Genomic DNA, 17747 nt, shown 5'->3' with positions numbered 1-17747 from the left:
TTAGAACCCAATACTAAGAATGTATCAAGAATGTATAATTTGTTGCTGAAGTGGAATACAATAGACGAGACAGTTAAATCAGCCATGATTAAATGGGCACAGGACATTGGTCATGAAATTATGTTTGCTGACTGGGAACAGTTATGGACCACCGGTATTAAATTCACGGCATGTAATGCCTTAAGAGAAAATATTATGAAAATGATTTATAGGTGGTACATGACCCCAGTCAAGCTTGCGAAGATTTATCATCTGCCCAATAATAAATGCTGGAAATGTAACGAGACTGAAGGTACCTTCTTTCACCTTTGGTGGACCTGCCCAAAGATTAAAGCCTTTTGGGAAATGATCTATAATGAAATTAAGAAGGTACTTAAATGTACCTTTCACAAGAAACCAGAGGCATTTCTCTTGGACATGGTCGGCCAATTGGTGTCAAGGAGGGATAGGACTTTTTTTATGTACGCCACTACAGCAGCAAGGATCCTTCTAGCAAAGTATTGGAAGACACAAGAACTCCCCACACTGGAAGAATGGGAGACGAAAGTGATTGACTTTATGGGATTGGCAGAAATGACTGGCAGAATCCGTGACCAAGAGAAAGAGACGGTGGAGGAAGACTGGAAGAAGTTCAAAGTTTATCTTAAGAACTGTTATAATATTGATGAGTGCTAAAATGTCAAGGGAAAGGAAGATACAGAATTGCAGCGGAAAACGTTTGTTGAATTAAGATGAAATTGAGAAAGATAATAAGTTTTAATTAATTGGAGTAAAGGGTTGCTGAAAAACTGTAAAATAAGGATGCAAAAAGGGTGAGGTATGGGGAAGTCCGAGAAAGAAGGCTTATGAAAATGAGGTTATGAAACTATATCAGTGTGTTTGTTTTTGTTTGTTGATGTGTGTATGTTATTTTGTCTTAAAATTGGAAAATTAATAAAAAAATATTTTTTTAAAAAAAGAGAATCTCTTTCACCCTGAACGGGCACATTCCCACATGGCAAGCCTTACAGGGGTCACATGCCCCTGGCTGGAAGAGCCAAATAAAAGCAGCCTTGTCAAGAAATGGCGTACAACACACACCCCACCAAACACATACACTCACATGCATACAACACACCAGACCACGTCCACATTCAAATGCACACATAGCAATAAGGTGTGTGTGGGAAAACATTTCACCTTCTTTTTTTAAGCCTGAATGCTGGATTATGTGTGATTTTAATGGAGACAATATCCCTTTCTTACCTCTTGAATCTCCACAAAGGTCTTCTACCCACACAGCAATTAGCACAATGGAACAGCCTTCCGTTGGCGCCCATAGAGGGATGCTTTCTACCTTAATCATTGTGTGTGTGTGTGAATTTCAGTGGGGTTGCAGTGCATGGGGAGGGGAAGATTAATTGCTGTGGGGTTTGTGAGCAGCAAGGAGGCCCCAAAGACTATACCTAGTCTTTGAATCCATGGTCTCCTCACCTCTGTAGTCTGTAGTGATAACATTGCAATCAGTGTTTCCATCAGTTAATGCGGAGTTAAAATTAAAATTTAGATGTACAGGTTCCTTCATGTATTTTTGTTTGGGTGCTAAACAAGGTCTGTTGTGTGTCAAAAAGTATCTTCCGTGCACTTGTATCAAAGGTAAGGAATTAATAGGGGCAGAGGTAGTCAACCTGTCTGGAAGCCTTGCAGCTTTGTAACGTAATTGGCTTTCCAGAACAGTTCTTGGACACTTCTGAAATATGTACTCAGAGTGCATACAGTATCTCCTAAATCTTACTTAGAGCCCATAGCCGCTTCAAACAAGTCTGTAGCTGCTCTCTAGCTGCAAGTGGGATATCGATCTTCTTTGTAGCTCTTCTTTAAAAATGGACAAGGCACCAACTCAAACTCCTCCTGTTGGATGACTACAACTGAAACATAACTAGTTTATAGGTTCAAGGCATTTAGCCTTTACAATCATCCTTGTTGTGCCTTTGCCACCACTGCTCTGACAGCAGTTGCAGCAAAATAAAAAAATAAAGAAGGAGCTGTGCTATATGCATATTAGGAGAGACTTTGGGGCTACCAGATCCAATGTCCTTCCATTCTCCCAACACACTCCCAGAATAGGCAGAAGGAAGATGCCAGCCCTGGAGTCGCCCTCCCTGCCATTTGTTTTTGGACAAGCATATGACTAGCAGGTCTTTGTATTTGATGGTTCCTCCAACCTTGCCCGCACACATTGCTCTGTCAACAGATATAGGTATTGGGGTGGCCAGAGAGGTTTCTGCAGCTAAAGAAAAACGTCCCACTGCTGCCCTCACAATTCATCTGTCTGAAAGTCTGTTCCATCTCATTTTCTACTCATATGAAGTCGTTTCAAATAGTACTTACAATTTTCCTCTCTCTCTTGGTCTCTACGAATTTCCAGCCACTTGGAGTGGCTGTGAAGGAAAGTGTCTGCTACAGGGATTTGAAACGTGTCCTAAAATGTATCTGGAAGTGGTAATGTGTTATGATGTGATGTCCTTTCTACAGCCATTGCATGGCAAAGAAAGATGGCTGTCATCATACACCAAAGACAGTAGCCATATTTTCCTCATATGTTGTCACTTGAAGGCTACTGGGGTCATTGTATGGGGAATGCATGGCTGCCTCCATCAATATATGGGGACAACCATAGTTTTTCTTGTACAATTCTCGTGGGAGGAACAGCATGTTTTCATGTGCCACTACTTCCAGGGACATTCAGACACATTTTCAGCTTACAATCTATGCCTAGAATTAATAATAATAATGATGATGATGATAATGATAATAATAACAACAATAACAATAATAATAATAATAGAAGAAGAAGAAGAAGAAGAAGAAGAAGAAGAAATGGTTTTTAAAGGGGAAGACTGAAGGCAGCCTTCAGACTACCTCCCTCCATTTTGACAAGAGTTAAGGATGGACGAATTCAAAGGGTGGATGGATGTGTCAATCTCAGAACTTTAGTAGTGTGCACTTCTCCCTTGAGGTACATTTCTGTCGCAATTCTGCCAGCTGCTCACATGTCTCCTGGTATACATGCATCTTCATGCATGCTTTCCTACAAGACCTGCATTTCTACACACTTATTTTGGTCGGGAAAGTGCAGCACAAAATTTGCAGACTTGTGTGCATTTCAAAGCATACCTCGATTTGGGTTCACAAACTGTTGCAGGTAGTGTGAATTAGCGAGGTTTGAAGTAACATGCCTAACAGGAGTACAGTTTCTGGAAGGTACCATATTCTGATCTGCACTTTATTCCAGGAGCTGCAGATTGGGCAAGTTTACTATGGGATGTGTTGCTGCACAGATTTCTCAAACATCTATCATACCAACTCACCTCAGAAGTTATTAAAATGACTCATTCTTCAAGGAGCTATTTGAACCTTGTTGCCTGCTGTATGATCCTATAGCATTTCCATTATCATCTGAGGTAGCTGATTAGCTCATTCCTAGTCACACACAGGCAAAATAACATGCCACAGTATCAACTGAGATTATTGTCAAGGGCCACAGAGATAGAGAAGCCTCTTTCTCATAACCTAACTTGAACTATATGTTCCTTGGTGTTGTGGCAACTATATTTTCCCACAGAGGGTTTATATATATCTATATCTCAAAACAATAATGTCTGGTTCTGTGCCAGTTGGTCATTCAAGCTTTGCACCAGTTCATCTATTTTTGCTTTATGCTCCAATAATTGCTTTTCAAACATTCCGCTAAGAATAACCTGACCACAATCTAATTTCCAGATGCGACTTCGATTGCGTTTTGCCTCATTGCTGCTTGGCAATGATTAAAACCCATTTCAAAAACAGTGACCTAATTGGATTCCATTGTTGTCCTCCCATCCTGCCCCCTCATTTCCAACAAAGAATCCTCGGCGTCTCCTCCTGATATGAACCAGAAACCTTTGATTTTCGAGTTTGTTGGTTTTAGAACAGAGCCTGTGGGAGTTTGAAGTTAAAATGGTATGGAAAGTCCATTGCTTCACCTTGGTTAGATCAGGGAAATGAAACAGCTGACAGGTGCCTCTTCTAAGGCAAGGTGACATTGTGGGTTTGGGCTGCCATTAAGGACTGTAGACTGGGAGACATATGGATCCAACCCATTAGCATGGAGTCCAATGAGATGTTCTCCTGCCCAAGGTCCATTGAAATAAACCTGTGCAAGAACATGGTAACATATGCATAGATCCTATTCATTTCAATCAGGCTGCAACAGAAGAGCCCCTGGTTAGAGCTGAGCCAAAGCTTATCACACAGCACATAGCTGAACAAGAAGTAGTAATCACTACTAACTTGGATGACTTTAAAACAGGATTAGACAAATGCATGGAGGATCCATGGCTGTCAGGCTTCAGGGAAACGGCTTCTTCCCTCCCTTTGGCCATGGATAAGCAGAACAAAGCGAAAATAGTCTCTTGCCAGTTAAAGAGATGTTTAATGTTCACAGCGAAAGAACAAAGACTCCATTCTCGGGGTAAAGGTGCTCCCAGTTAAGGTTTCCACCCACTTCCCCTGAAGCCACCCCATCACTTCCTCATCTGGCAACCTGATCTCGCAACTATTTTGTCTTCTGTGTAGCTATACCTTATCTGCTCTCCTTGACCTTGGACTGATCGGTTGGACACTTTCCAATGAAAGGGAGTCTGTTAATTCTCTGTCTCCTTGTTCATCTTCTCCTACCTGTTCCCCACTCAGTTCTGCCCAGCTGTTGTCTTCCGAACTATGTCCCTCTGCAAAGCACTCCTCCAAATCTATACTGCTCCACTGCTCCTGGGCAGCTTCAGGATCCTGGTCAGAAGCAGGGGGAGGGGGAGACCCCCATCATTCCTGAACAGAGTAGCTCCTGATCAGCCTGCTCTCTGACAATGGCTATGTTCTAATTCCAATGTTGGAAGCAGAATGCTTTTGATTTCCTGTTGCTGGAAATCACAAGCGGGGAGGTTGGTGTTGTGTTCAGGTCAGTCTTCTGGGCTTCCGACAGGCATCTGGTTGAGATGAGAACAGGAAGATGGATTAAATGGACCTTTGGTCTGGTCCAGCTGGGCTCTTCATATCTTCATATCAGAATACAATTTTCCCTGAGATTTGGTTTCTCTTTTTAAAAAACATTTTAAACCCGCTCTTCAGCCTAAAAAAAAAGCTCCCAGAGCAGCTTATATACAATCATTTGGAACAACACACTCCCTGCCTGAAGGCTTACCATCTAAAATACAGTACACAAAAGGAAAAAGGGATGGGGAGAAGAAAAAAGCAAAGTCAGACGCCAGTTCTTAAAGTTAAATGGTAGTTATTGCAATGACCAGCTGGGCACAGTTCAGGGGAAGGAGGTCTCCCACAGAGCTGGCCTTTCAGCAGAGTTGATGGAATGAGATTCAATCAATCCCTAGCTGTTTCAGTTCCCATCTCCTGAAAGGCGTAGGCCACTCTGCTGAATTTTCGCCAAATGTTCTCCACCATTATGTGTGTTTATGTGTGTGTGTGTGTGCCACTATTCCTCCCATCTGCCTCACCTGAGAACAATGCTAGGACTGAGCCTTGTAGAGGGGTGACACCCATTTAAAAGGACTAGGCTGGAGGGGTGGGTGGAGGAAAAAAACCCACAGCCAATGCTGATGGTGAGTCCCACCTCTGAGCATTAGCTGGGCAATTTATTCTCCTCTTGAAGAAATCTGGAGAAATTATTCCCCCAATTTCTCTGTTCAAAAATAGAGTAGAGAATTTGGAGACACCTTTAACACCCATGTCTAATTCTTGTAGATTGTTCCTTCGAATACAGAGGTGTTTCCACCTCAGGGTGCTTCCAGACAGAGGCTGCATAGTGCAAGCTGGTCAGTCAGATATTGCAAGCAGGTTGTCAGCAACAGTGCTATTGTTTTAAGCTGACTTTTACGTGGAAAGGCCTCCTGTGGAAATCTGGATTAAGGGGGTGGGGACATAGGCTGGCATTTTTATGCCAATGATGTCAGGTGGATGCAGTGAAAAGTTTGCAGGTCTGAGGGTGGGCATTTGGAATGCACACTGGATACAAAATCCCAGCTCAGCCCTACAGTTCACTCCCTGGATTCCCTGACTTAAGCAACACATGCAATGCAAATAATAATATAATAATATACAAGTAAGAAGCAGCTCTGGCTTCGTTAGCAATGTAAAATTAATTTAAAAAAATAAAAATAAAATCCTTGACAACTGATCTGTTAGATTTCTCATGATGAATGCTATGTGATGATAGTCAAACATTTGTCATATATATAACATGACCTCTGAATTTCCTTATTAGGATCGGAAGCTAGAACCTTGATACCAAATGCTTTGAAACCAGCAAGTCATGCAGTCACATTGGCATGGGGGAGAGTGTTAATGCAAATATAATGAAAGGCGCGCTTATTTTAATAAAAAGGAAAGTATCCCTGTCAGCTTTGGTTAATCAAGGCTTGGTCTATCTGTTGAGATGGTTATTGTGTCATTAAGCTTTAAGCAGTTGCCCAGCAGCAGAAACCAAGATAGCTTTCACAAACCCACAGGCTTTCATGAAGAGTGTGGAGCTTGCAAACTTATGCAGCGTGCCCATAACTGACTTGGTAATTTGTTGTTGTGTTTATTTTCAATCATGCAAGGCTTTTGCATGGAACTCAGCTGTCTCCTGGTTTGTTTCATTAAGTAGCATATTTTTAAAAATGCATTTTGCACCCTTTTAAGACGGTTGCCTTTTTGGCTGATAAAGCAATCTGTACTGCAGAACGTATTTTTCCTTCTTTCCTCCTTTTCCTTTGTCAGCTTTCTTCCCCTCCCCCCCTTCCTTTCAACCTTACTGCCTTCTCCATAGCTTTTTCTGTCTGTTTTTTAATATGGAAACATTGGTCACATGCTATTGAAAACACTGTGGCAAGTTTGCAGATGTCCCTGATTTAGAGAAACCGTCTCAGTTTCTGATTTGATCCACGAATGTCCCACTTTTCCTTAGGATGTCCCTATTTTCATTGGAGAAATGCTGGAGGGTTTGGAGTTATCCGGCCCCTGAGCCGTCAGAAGGCAATCCTGTATAGGGAAGTTTTTTAAATATTTTGTTGGAAGCTGCCCAGAGTGGCTGGGGAAGCCCAGCCAGATGGGTGGGGTATAAAAAATAAATTATTATTATTATTATTATTATTATTATTATTATTATTATTATTAATGTTTTATTATGTTTTTATGTTTGTTGGAAGCTGCCCAGAGTGGCCTGGGCAACCCAGAAAGATGTGTGGGGTATAAGTAGTAAAAATTATCATTATGGAACGGGACGTCCCTATTTTCATTGAAGAAATGTCGGAGGGTATGAGTTTGCAGACCTTGTAGTTATGGAGAAATACTTTTCAAAAAATGGACCCAGAAACTGCAAATGGTTTTCAATTGCGCATGACTATAGCATGATTTTGAATGTTCAGGGTTAGTGATACAGGATTATTTTTGTTGAGTAAAACTTCAAATATTGGTGACAGCAAGCTGCTAAGGAGGTGACACTTTGGGTGATGTAGAGACACTTTGCAAGATTAAAGGCAAGAAGACACCAGGCTGCAGCAGGAAGCTAAATTACTACACCATACTAGCAGTATCCTGTCTTACTGGTATAAATAAAAAGGTTTGTGGGGACCCGGTTTTATCTTCCTTTAGTAACTAATTTGTGCCAGCTTTCGCTAGATGAGTGAAAAGAATGGAGTTGTGTAATTTCCCAATTATAGTTACAGATAGGTAGCCGTGTTGGTCTGCCATAGTCAAAACAAAACAAAAAAAAATTCCTTCCAGTAGCACCTTAAAGACCAACTAAGTTAGTTCTAGGTATGAGCTTTCGTGTGCATGCACACTTCTTCAGATACACAGTATCTTGTATCTGAAGAAGTGTGCATGCACACGAAAGCTCATACCTAGAACTAACTTAGTTGGTCTTTAAGGTGCTACTGGAAGGAATTTTTTATTTTGTTTTTTGTTTTTTCCCAATTATAGGAAGGGAGAAGCAAAAGGGGGAACATGGCATTGGCCAGTGGTGACCTTGCACTCAAATTAGTAGAAATGGAAGGATTTGCAAATGATGCATGAGTAAAAGGAGCAGAGAATGAAGTTTCAACTGCTCATTGAGCACTTGACCTTATGCTGCTGATTTCTGGGTATAATGCGGTTTGAGATGAGCAGTGACCAATTGAACAGGACCATCCTATGGAGTTTGATTCAAACTTTGAAAGGGTAGTTGTGCTCATCTATGTGAGCGGAAAGCAGCAGGGCCCTGTGGCACATTAATGATGAGCAAGCGTATTCTGGCAAAGGAGCCAACTTAATCCAATACATGAAGGTGATGGTGATGAATACTATACGCAAGCATAGGTCAGGGAGAGGAGCAAGAAGAACATGTCATGCAAGGGGAATTCAAAAGAGAGAGGAATCTATCCTGGGAACAGAGTTACCATACATGAATCAATCAACTGATAGCAAGATTCAGTTACCTCTTCTCTGAGTTGGTTGGCAAACAGGTTGTTTTGGGAGGCTAATTTAGAGACAAACTAAACATGACAACATGCACACAATTATTAATAAAATAAAATCCTTCCAGTAGTACCTTAGAGACCAACTAAGTTTGTTATTGGTATGAGCTTTCGTGTGCATGCACACTTCTTCAGATACATGAAGAAGTGTATCTGAAGAAGTGTGCGTGCACACGAAAGCTCATACCAATAACAAACATAGTTGGTGTTAGAATTCAGGCTCGGTCAGAGGTATGTGCCTATCTCTCCAGGCACCGGCTGAATTCTTTTGACCTCCCTCCGGCGACTCCCGGCAGGAAAAACACACGAGGTCCGTTCCGGCGATTTTCCTCAGGCTGTGAGAAAAACACACCAACTGCTTCTCCTCCTCCCTGCTCCCTGCATATCCCCAGGGAGGGGAATCAGACTCAGACAGAAATGTATCTACATTGCTTTTATTCCTGTCTTCAGCAGTCATACAGTGAAAGATGTCTGCTCTCTTCAACAAACAGAGAGAAACTCCAAACTCCACCCATGTACATCCTGTACAGGTCATATGACACACACTGAGCTCACATCCTGTGCTCAATAAGGAGAATGGACTGCCCCTTTGTTTCCATGGCAACAGTCACATACATCCTGTCTGGCTTTGCAGCCACAAGCAGCTGACTGAGCTGCTAGAGCCTTTGCTTGCTGCAGCATTGCTGCTTTAGAATAACAGTTGGTCTCTAAGGTGCTACTGGAAGGAATTTTTATTTTTATTTTTTTGGCTATGGCAGACCAACACGGCTACCTACCTGTAACTAGAACAATTACTAATGACATTGATGGTCTGGGGCTTTAACGTTTTGCCCCCCACCGTGGTCCCAATTTGCACCCGGTTTTCATGCCTGCTATTTGTTCTGCAACTAAATTGTCCATTGATACAAATGAGAGCTTTCCTTCCAGTGTAAATGAAGAAATAAATTATTTGTTAATAAATGGATTTATACCCCACTATTCCTTGCAAATGAGCACAGGGCAGTAAACATATCCATGGCAATATTGTTAAAGACATTCACCTTCTCTCAGCTAATATCAGCAGATGCAAAGGTCCCAATCTGGACCTTTTTGGGATGGGAGCAAAGGTTCATTGCCTCCTCTCTTTCCCATCAAGGTCCTGATCTGGGATTGGGCTATGTGGTAAGTCACACAATTAGTAACTGTGCTAATAGCTAATTGTTCTAAACATTTAATTTGGCTATTACTGGATTCAGGTTCCAGTTTTGGCCTGAATGGAATTCTTTTAAGAGAACACAGGCACCAGATATTTCTTACCTGGCAGGTAGCTCTCAGTGGGTTCCACCTGTGCGGCATTTTGTCTCTGATTTCTTTTTAGTACAGAGAATGGGCATGACAAGTCAGATAAATAAAGAATAGGGCTTTTTCACCTTTGACAGTTGTTTACAAGAGGGAATTTCAGCTGTTTTATCTTACATGACCTACTACACTCTCTGAAATTCCCTCTTCTACACAACTGTTAAAGGTGCAGGGGCCCCATCCTCTTTTTCCATCTGATCTCCTTTGAGTGACCTCTGGGTTGCAATGAAATAAATGCAGGCTACATGGGATCAGGGCCAAGTGGGTTACAACAACAGGTGATTTCTTTTCGAGGGAAACTCTCAGCAACCTTTGAATTTCAGTGACATCCATTCAAATCCAAGTTTGTGTCGGAGAAAGTGAAGACAGAGAACTGGCATATTTGAAAGACACATTTCATTTCATCCCCAGTGAATTAGTAAATTGAAGTATGAATTATTCAATGCCAATAAAAACAACAAAAACACTAAATGCCTGTTGAAATCCCTTGCTCTTTTCCAAAACTGCAGCTACAAATACAAACTATTTGTCAGAGAAAATGAAAGGTTCTGATCGATTTCATCAGTTTTATTTGTGTGGTGAAGTCTGACTCATACATGCTCCAGAGTGTCCTGTGGCTTGGGGAATATTCACCCAGCCGAGCCACATTTTTCACATATTTTAAAAATGTCATATGTCAGTTTAGGCACCTCTGGGGAAAGGTGATGCAGACATTTTATAAATGAAGAAACCAAGTGGGACCCTCAACAAATCCTGCAGCATGGACTGCTCCTTGTTACAATTCCTGCTGTGATTTCTCCCTTGTTTTGTACTTCTTCAGGCTCAGAGGCTTTTCTCCAAGTCCGTCTGCTGATCACCTCCCTTTTCATAGACTCATAGAATTGTAAAATGGTAGAGGTGGAAGGGGTCACAAGGCTCACCTAGTCCAACGCAGGAATCTTTTCCAATGCAGGAATCTTTTGCCCAAAGTGTGTCTCAAACCCCGAGATTAAGGAGTCTCATGCTCTACCAACTGTAGATGTGCTGTTACCAGGATCTGTGGTGAAATGCATTTGCTATTAGTATATAGTAGCTTTCCCCAACTGGATGTTTGGAGTCTACTTGGTCAGAGAAAGAGGCTCTATAAATACCATTGCAAAAGTACCTGTGAATGAGGACAAAGATACCTCCATAGTTAAAAGGACACTGATTTATGATGCTTACATCTGCTGCTCTTACGTGGAGGCCCCACTTGTCTTCCACCCTGATGACTAATGAGGGCTTCACCTAGTTAGATCCAGCATCTTTCTCCTAATTGGGCTTTTAAAAACAACACCGAAACATCACTGCATATAAACTGGTCCTTGGGATCCACCTTTACTGACAGATCCCAAGATTCTATCTGCCAGCAAATTCATGCCAACTGTAGTATTGCTGCAACTCCAGAAACTATGGCTGTCAGTGGAGTCATGTTACTCCCCAGGGCTTTTTACCATAGATTTTTGATCTCTCTCTCTCTCTCTCGATCTCTCTCTCTCTCTCTCTCTCTCTCTCTGTGTGTGTGTGTGTTTTGGAGGGGACAGAAAATAATATGATTTTTTTTCATATTTCTTTGCAACTCTGCCTACTTGCAATCTGGAAACCAAACGATCCACAAGAGAAATAAATAAAAAATTGTCCAGTAGCACCTTAGAGACCACCTAAGTTTGTTCTGGGTATAAGCTTTGGTGTGCATGCACACTTCTTCAGATACACTGAACACAAGGGGTTTTCAGACCAGACTGAGAAGAGGGTGTCTTTTTTCATCCATAAGAACATAGGCCCTAGGACTGAGTGAAAATGGCTTCCCACAGTTCTTCACCCTATTAACGATTGGTGGAATTGGAGGAGGAGCATTTCACTGAATATTCATTTGAATATTCACTTGAATGGAGGCAAAAGGAGAAGTTGTGTGTGTTTGAAGTTGGCGCCTCAAATGGTTTCACAGATTCTCATCGTTGAACAATCTCCACATTTAGATTCATGGACTATACCGAAGACCATAACCACAACCACCAAATTGTGTTTTATAGATAAGACTAAAGAAGGCAGTTTAGAAGGAAAACAAAAGACCCTTGGGGACATCAGCCAATTCAACAAGCATCACCTTTTCTGGTTTTGCAGGTGTGTGTAGGTGGTTGGCAATGCAAAATTGGCTTATGCGCCTTCCAGTCTGACCAATAAAGGTGAATGCTGTCAACTGGCCTCTTGCTGACATTTTAATCAAAATAAATTGAAACAGATGTACTATTTTTCTCCCTGGGCAATGGGGCCACTTTCCCCCTGTGCTATGCCAGGAAGAAAATAACAAGATCACAAGATTCACATTGCAGGAAATCCAGGCAAGCTCTGTCATTAACGACTGGGATGCCTGCTCAGCTGGCAAACAAGCGAAGTGATAAAAGACTGCAGCCCTCCTCCTCATTGTCTTTTATGAGCTCTATCTAGTACATACAATAGGGCATGAAGCCATTAAGCCCTGCCAGAGTCTTTTGAACCTCCAAAACATCTAGGTTATTTGTGCCTTTGTAAAGGACCTGCTTCAAGGAAGAGTGAGGCATAACAACATAAAGGCCCCCCCATACTCACTGTCTAAGCAGTTCTCTGTTGGGAAGAAGGAGTAAAGAAAAGAGCAGCAATGCTGATTGAGGAACACTCTTTGCCAGTGGATTCTGGGATGGTTTTGATCTGTAAAGCCTTATGACTCAGTACTGCAATAGCTCAAGGACCACCTCTCTCCATATGAATCTACTAGGACCCTGACGTCATCAGCTGAGGCCCTTTTTCACGTGCCCCCTCCATGAGATGTCCACAGGTGGCAACATGAGAATGGACCTATTCTGTAGTGGCTCTCTGTTTGTGGAATGCTCTCCCCAATGAGGCTCGCCTGGCACCTTCATTACATATTTTTAGGCACCAGGTGAAAATGCTCCTCTTCAACCAGGCTTTTGGCTAACTAACATCCTATATCCTTTTAAATGTGTTTGTGGGAGGGAGGAGGAGAAGGTTTTTGTTTTTGTTTTTATTATTTTATGCTGTGAACTGCTTTGAGATCTACAGATGAAGGGAGGTATAGAAATTTATTAACCAAATTAAGAAATATAAAATTCAGGCAGCATTCCTGGAGGCTATACAGTCAAACTGGATAAGGGGCCAATGGCTAGAGATGAGTCAATGTGTTGTTTTTTATTTACCTCAATTCCTCCTTTTTCCAATCTTCAGTTCCCCACAATCAGTTTGCGATTTGCCATGAAATTTCATCATAATTTCAGTGTAAATTTCTCCTAATGTCCACATTTGTGTGGATTTTTGCCTAATATATGCATTTTTGAACAGCAGTCTTCTATTATGTAATGCATTTTTGTATTTCTTTTGCTAATAATTGCATTCTTATACACACTTGAACCCAGTGCTTTTTTCTAGGGAGATGTAGGGGAACGCATACCCCTTAACATTTTGTGAATCTAACAGGAGAAGAAACTAAAATCATTTTTAAAAATTAGTTTATTTTCTGGCATGGTGAATCGTCAGTTCCGTTGCTACCCCCGATGGCGGCCTCATTTCCTGTCAAGGTGTTTCCTGAGTCTCAGATGGAAGTGAGCGTTTAATGTGTGAAGCAGGAGTTGGAATCTAGCAGGGTGATTGGTCAGTTTAACCCCATTACATCCATTTCCGTACACATTGTTTAGCTGGAGAACTGCATTGCAAAATTCAGAGAAGTGTGAATTTCAAGATGGTTGTGTCTCAGTTCATGTATTGTTTTGGAAAATATGAATGAGGCAGCTTCACCTTTAAATGTGAACTGAATAGAATTCCTCCACCCTTTCCTATGCATGGTCTAGATGGGAAATAAACTAATACTGTCTGTCTAGACATTTGCATGGATGCAAATAATATGTACATTTTTAAATGTAAACAGTAGCAGCTGAGTGGATGTCTAAGCAACCTCAGAATCAGGAGGGAGGAATAGTAGATGGAGAGATGGAGTTGAATTTCTCTCCCAGCTTCATCCCAAGAAAAATGGCCTCTTTGAAGCTGAAAGCTTATCTTGAAATACAAACAGCAGGTTTGGAGAGGTGAATTTGTTGGAAAGAAAGAAGAAACTTAAGAAATAAGTAGCAAGGAAGATATTAATACTGCATAAAATGTTAACTTTTTATTTTGTTTAAAAGACTCGGAGGAGGGAAGAAGCAAGCAGATATGGAATGCAGATTTTCTTGACCTTGGAGACATATCATAGCTAAGTAAGACTACTTAATATAATTAGAACAGAATTCAGAGATGAAAGGATCTTGGTATAAGTTTTTCTCATGCAAAAGGTAATTGGTGTTGCTTGGAGGTTTGCTTGTGAGTGGGTGGCGGGGGCTGCCAGTGGAGTTGCTTCTGCAAGCCATTAAAATGAGATAGCAGGAGAAGAGGAACCATCTGCAATTAGAGGCAGATTAATGAATATCTTAATGCATTAGGCCACTAAAAAGGTTTTGAGGAGACATTTGCAGATGAGATGTGACAATATACCTTCCCTCCTTGGTTCCCTTTTCACCATTCCCATCCACAGCTATAATTGAGACTGTCTACCATCATCGTATTGAATATGCCTTTTACAACCATTATTTGGGGTTTTTTTAAATTAAAAGTTGGCAACCTACATTTTATTGGGAAAGAGATCAAAGATAAAATTGCCAGTATCACAATGCCTTTATAGGAATGTATGCTGTGACTTGGAATGCAAGTTGTGGTATCTCAGAAAGGTTCTGGAGAAGCTTCAGAAAAGAGGAACCAAAATGGTCAAGGGGCTGGAGCAAGGGAAAGTTTGAGAAGAAACTTCGGGGGGGGGGGGAGAGAGATAAGTAAGTGGGGACATGATTGAGGGCTATAAAGCTATGCATGGTGAGGAGAAAATGGATAGGAAGATGTTTCTAATGCTCTTATGATTCCAGAAACCAGAGTCCTTCAATGAAACTGGTTTGCATGAGATTCAAGACCAACAAAAGTAAGTACTTATTTACGTAGCAGAACTTAACACAATTCATTTCCACAAGATATGGTGATGGCCAGTAGGTTATATGCCTTGGTGGGTGGGTGTGAATTCACGGAAGACAAGGCTATCAACTACTACTAGTCATGGTGGCTACATATTACCTCTTGGTTCAGAGCCAGGAATGATAATAGGAGAAGCCTATGGTCCTCATGCCCTGTTTGTGGGTTTCCCAGAAGGTATCAACCTTCAAGCTTCCATGCTTAAGGAATCCTATTCCACATCAACACATCTCTTTAAGTGCACCAGAATGTCTGTCACAGAACCTTTGTGCATTCCAGAGGCTCCTGAGGCATTCTTATTGTGATTATTCCCTCAATTCATTACTCATTTGCTATGGAAAGATAATAATAATAATAATAATTTATTATTTATACCCTCTGGGCGGCTTCCAAAAGAATATTAAAATACTATGATACATCAAACATTAAAAGCATCCCTGAACAGGGCTGCCTTCAGATGTCTTCTAAAAGTCTGGTAGTTGTTGTTCTCTTTGACATCTGGTGGGAGGGCATTCCACAAGGAGGGTGCCACTACCGAGAAGGCCCTCTGCCTGGTTCCCTGTAACTTGGCTTCTCGCAGTGAGGGAACCGCCAGAAGGCCCTTGGTGCTGGACCTCAGTGTCCGGGTAGAACGATGGGGGTGGAGACGCTCCTTCAGGTATACTGGACCGAGGCCGTTTAGGGCTTTAAAGGTCAGCACCAACACTTTGAATTGTGCTCGGAAACGTACTGGGAGCCAATGTAGGTCTTTCAGGACCGGTGTTATATGGTCTCGGTGGCCGCTCCCTGTCACCAGTCTGGCTGCTGCGTTCTGGATTAGTTGTAGTTTCCGGGTCACCTTCAAAGGTAGCCCCACGTAGAGTGCATTGCAGTAATCCAAGCGGGAGATAACCAGAGCATGCACCACTCTGGCGAGGCAGTCCACAGGCAGATAGGGTCTCAGCCTGCGTACCAGATGGAGCTGGTACACAGCTGCCCTGGACACGGATTTAACCTGTGCCTCCATGGACAGCTGTGAGTCCAAAATGACTCCCAGGCTGCGCACCTGGTCCTTCAGGGGCACAGTTACCCCACTCAGGACCAGGGAATCCTCCACACCTGCCCGCCTCCTGTCCCCCAGAAACAGTACTTCTGTCTTGTCAGAGTCCAAGTGATTTGCAAAACTTTAAAACCATAAAGTGTGACAACATTTTGACAAGACATGCCAATAAAGCTAGCTATGGTCCAATGTTAAATAGGCATGCCACAGTGAATACTTTTGATAATGAAAGTAAAACTACAAACACACTGTTGACTCAGAAGAGGACTTCGGACACTGGTGTCTCATTTGAACAGGGAGTAGAATCTAGAACACACCCACTTCTCCTCAGTGGAGAAGACAGGTAATTACTGATCACTTCATTAAGAAACCCTTGGTAAGTTATATCAAGTGTTTCTCAATGCACAAAAAAGTTTGAGAGCTGCTTCTGTAATGAGTAACAGAACAGACCTCATGCATATCTAATGGAGCCAACTTTAGTTCATGAAAGCTTTATCTGTTAGTCTGCTGTAACAGAGTGGTCCTAGCTACAGGAAGCTGGCATAATTTATGCAGGTACAACTTATCCCCATTCCCAACTCTGTTGAGCCTCTGGAAGGAGCTACTGCCAGCTGAGCCAACAGGTAAGTGTAGGCCTAAATTTTGAGGATGGGATTCTAGGTCACATGACCAAGCTGAACAAGATTTGGAATAGGTGTAAGTCTCTCATTGCACATCTCACTCCCTTCCCTTCGAATGCCCCCTTTTGGGGGGGGGGTTTATACTAGCATGAGTTACCCCATCTTAAATTATGCTGGCTGAATACTGGATGGAATAGGGTGATGGATTTGGCTGAGTCACATCTAAGACAGGAAAGCCCAAGGTCCTCCAGATCCAATCTGTCTCATCCCAGCAGATCTTGGATTTGGGTTGTGCTGCAACATACCCACCCCTCTGGAAATGAGAACAAAGGCTGAATTTCCTTGCACAGTTTCTATTTTCTCAGACTTTTCTATCTGGCTTGTAGCAATCTTCTTTTTCCACTTCAGCTAACTCTCCTTTCAATCATGGAACTTTATAGCTTAGCGCTCTAAACTTTTTCAACCTGCCATATCAGAGCCTCCCAAAGCTTCCTATTTCCTTTGGCCATCCATCTTTTGTATTTGTCCTCTCAAACTAAGCCTCTTTTCTTGTAGTCCATGGCAAGATTCCATCTCATCCCCTTGTTTCACCCATCATGCTGCTTTAGCTGTTTTCAGAGCATCCATCTCTCTTTACTCCCTCCCTCCAAACAATCGCTTCTCTCTTATGTTTTCATGCCCCCCTTCTCTATCTACATGCTTTGTATTCATTACAAAAAGAGTTAATATTCTGTATTTGTGACTCTGTTTCAGTGCATCAATCTTCATTAGCTCAGTCTCTGATCCATCTTGTCTGCTGTTTTGTTCCTGCTCTTCTTCTTCTTCTTTACTTCTTCTTCCTTCATTCTAGTACAGGCAATGGAGAGCTCAGATCAGGAGAAGAAAGGGCATTAGGAAGGGGGGGTGTCCATCCCCGGAGAGATGACAGGGATAGAGAGGTAGTTAACTTCCTCCTGTGACTGGCAGAACATCTCCCAAGCATCAGGTTTGTAGGGTGAGCCCTATCACTAGGCAGAGTGAGATAGCTGCCTCAGATGGAGTGCATGTGAGGCATTTTTCCTGAGCTACCTGCCCCTCTGCTGGAAGACAGAGCCCAGCACCCCCTAAATTAGCATGATGGGGGATACTGTAATGTTTACGGCAGATACATTTCTTGACCCAGAC

At 42.1% G+C, this 17747-nt stretch overlaps 1 long non-coding RNA gene across 1 annotated transcript in view; it reads right to left on the bottom strand.

Annotated features, from left to right (window-relative positions):
• The window catches only part of LOC307215366, a 9185-nt gene extending 4366 nt beyond the window's left edge, over positions 1 to 4819 (bottom strand). The window contains exons 1-2 of the long non-coding RNA XR_013838490.1: positions 4603 to 4819; positions 3351 to 3462 (exon numbers count right to left, since the gene is read on the bottom strand). This is a non-coding gene — a long non-coding RNA (uncharacterized lncRNA). The remainder of the gene's footprint in view (positions 1 to 3350; positions 3463 to 4602) is intronic.
• Between the last annotated feature and the right edge of the window lie 12928 nt (positions 4820 to 17747).

This window comes from Podarcis cretensis, assembly GCF_951804945.1.
Source record: "Podarcis cretensis genome assembly, chromosome: 4".
Lineage (NCBI taxonomy): Eukaryota > Metazoa > Chordata > Lepidosauria > Squamata > Lacertidae > Podarcis > Podarcis cretensis.
This window is presented reverse-complemented; position numbering and strand designations above follow the sequence as displayed.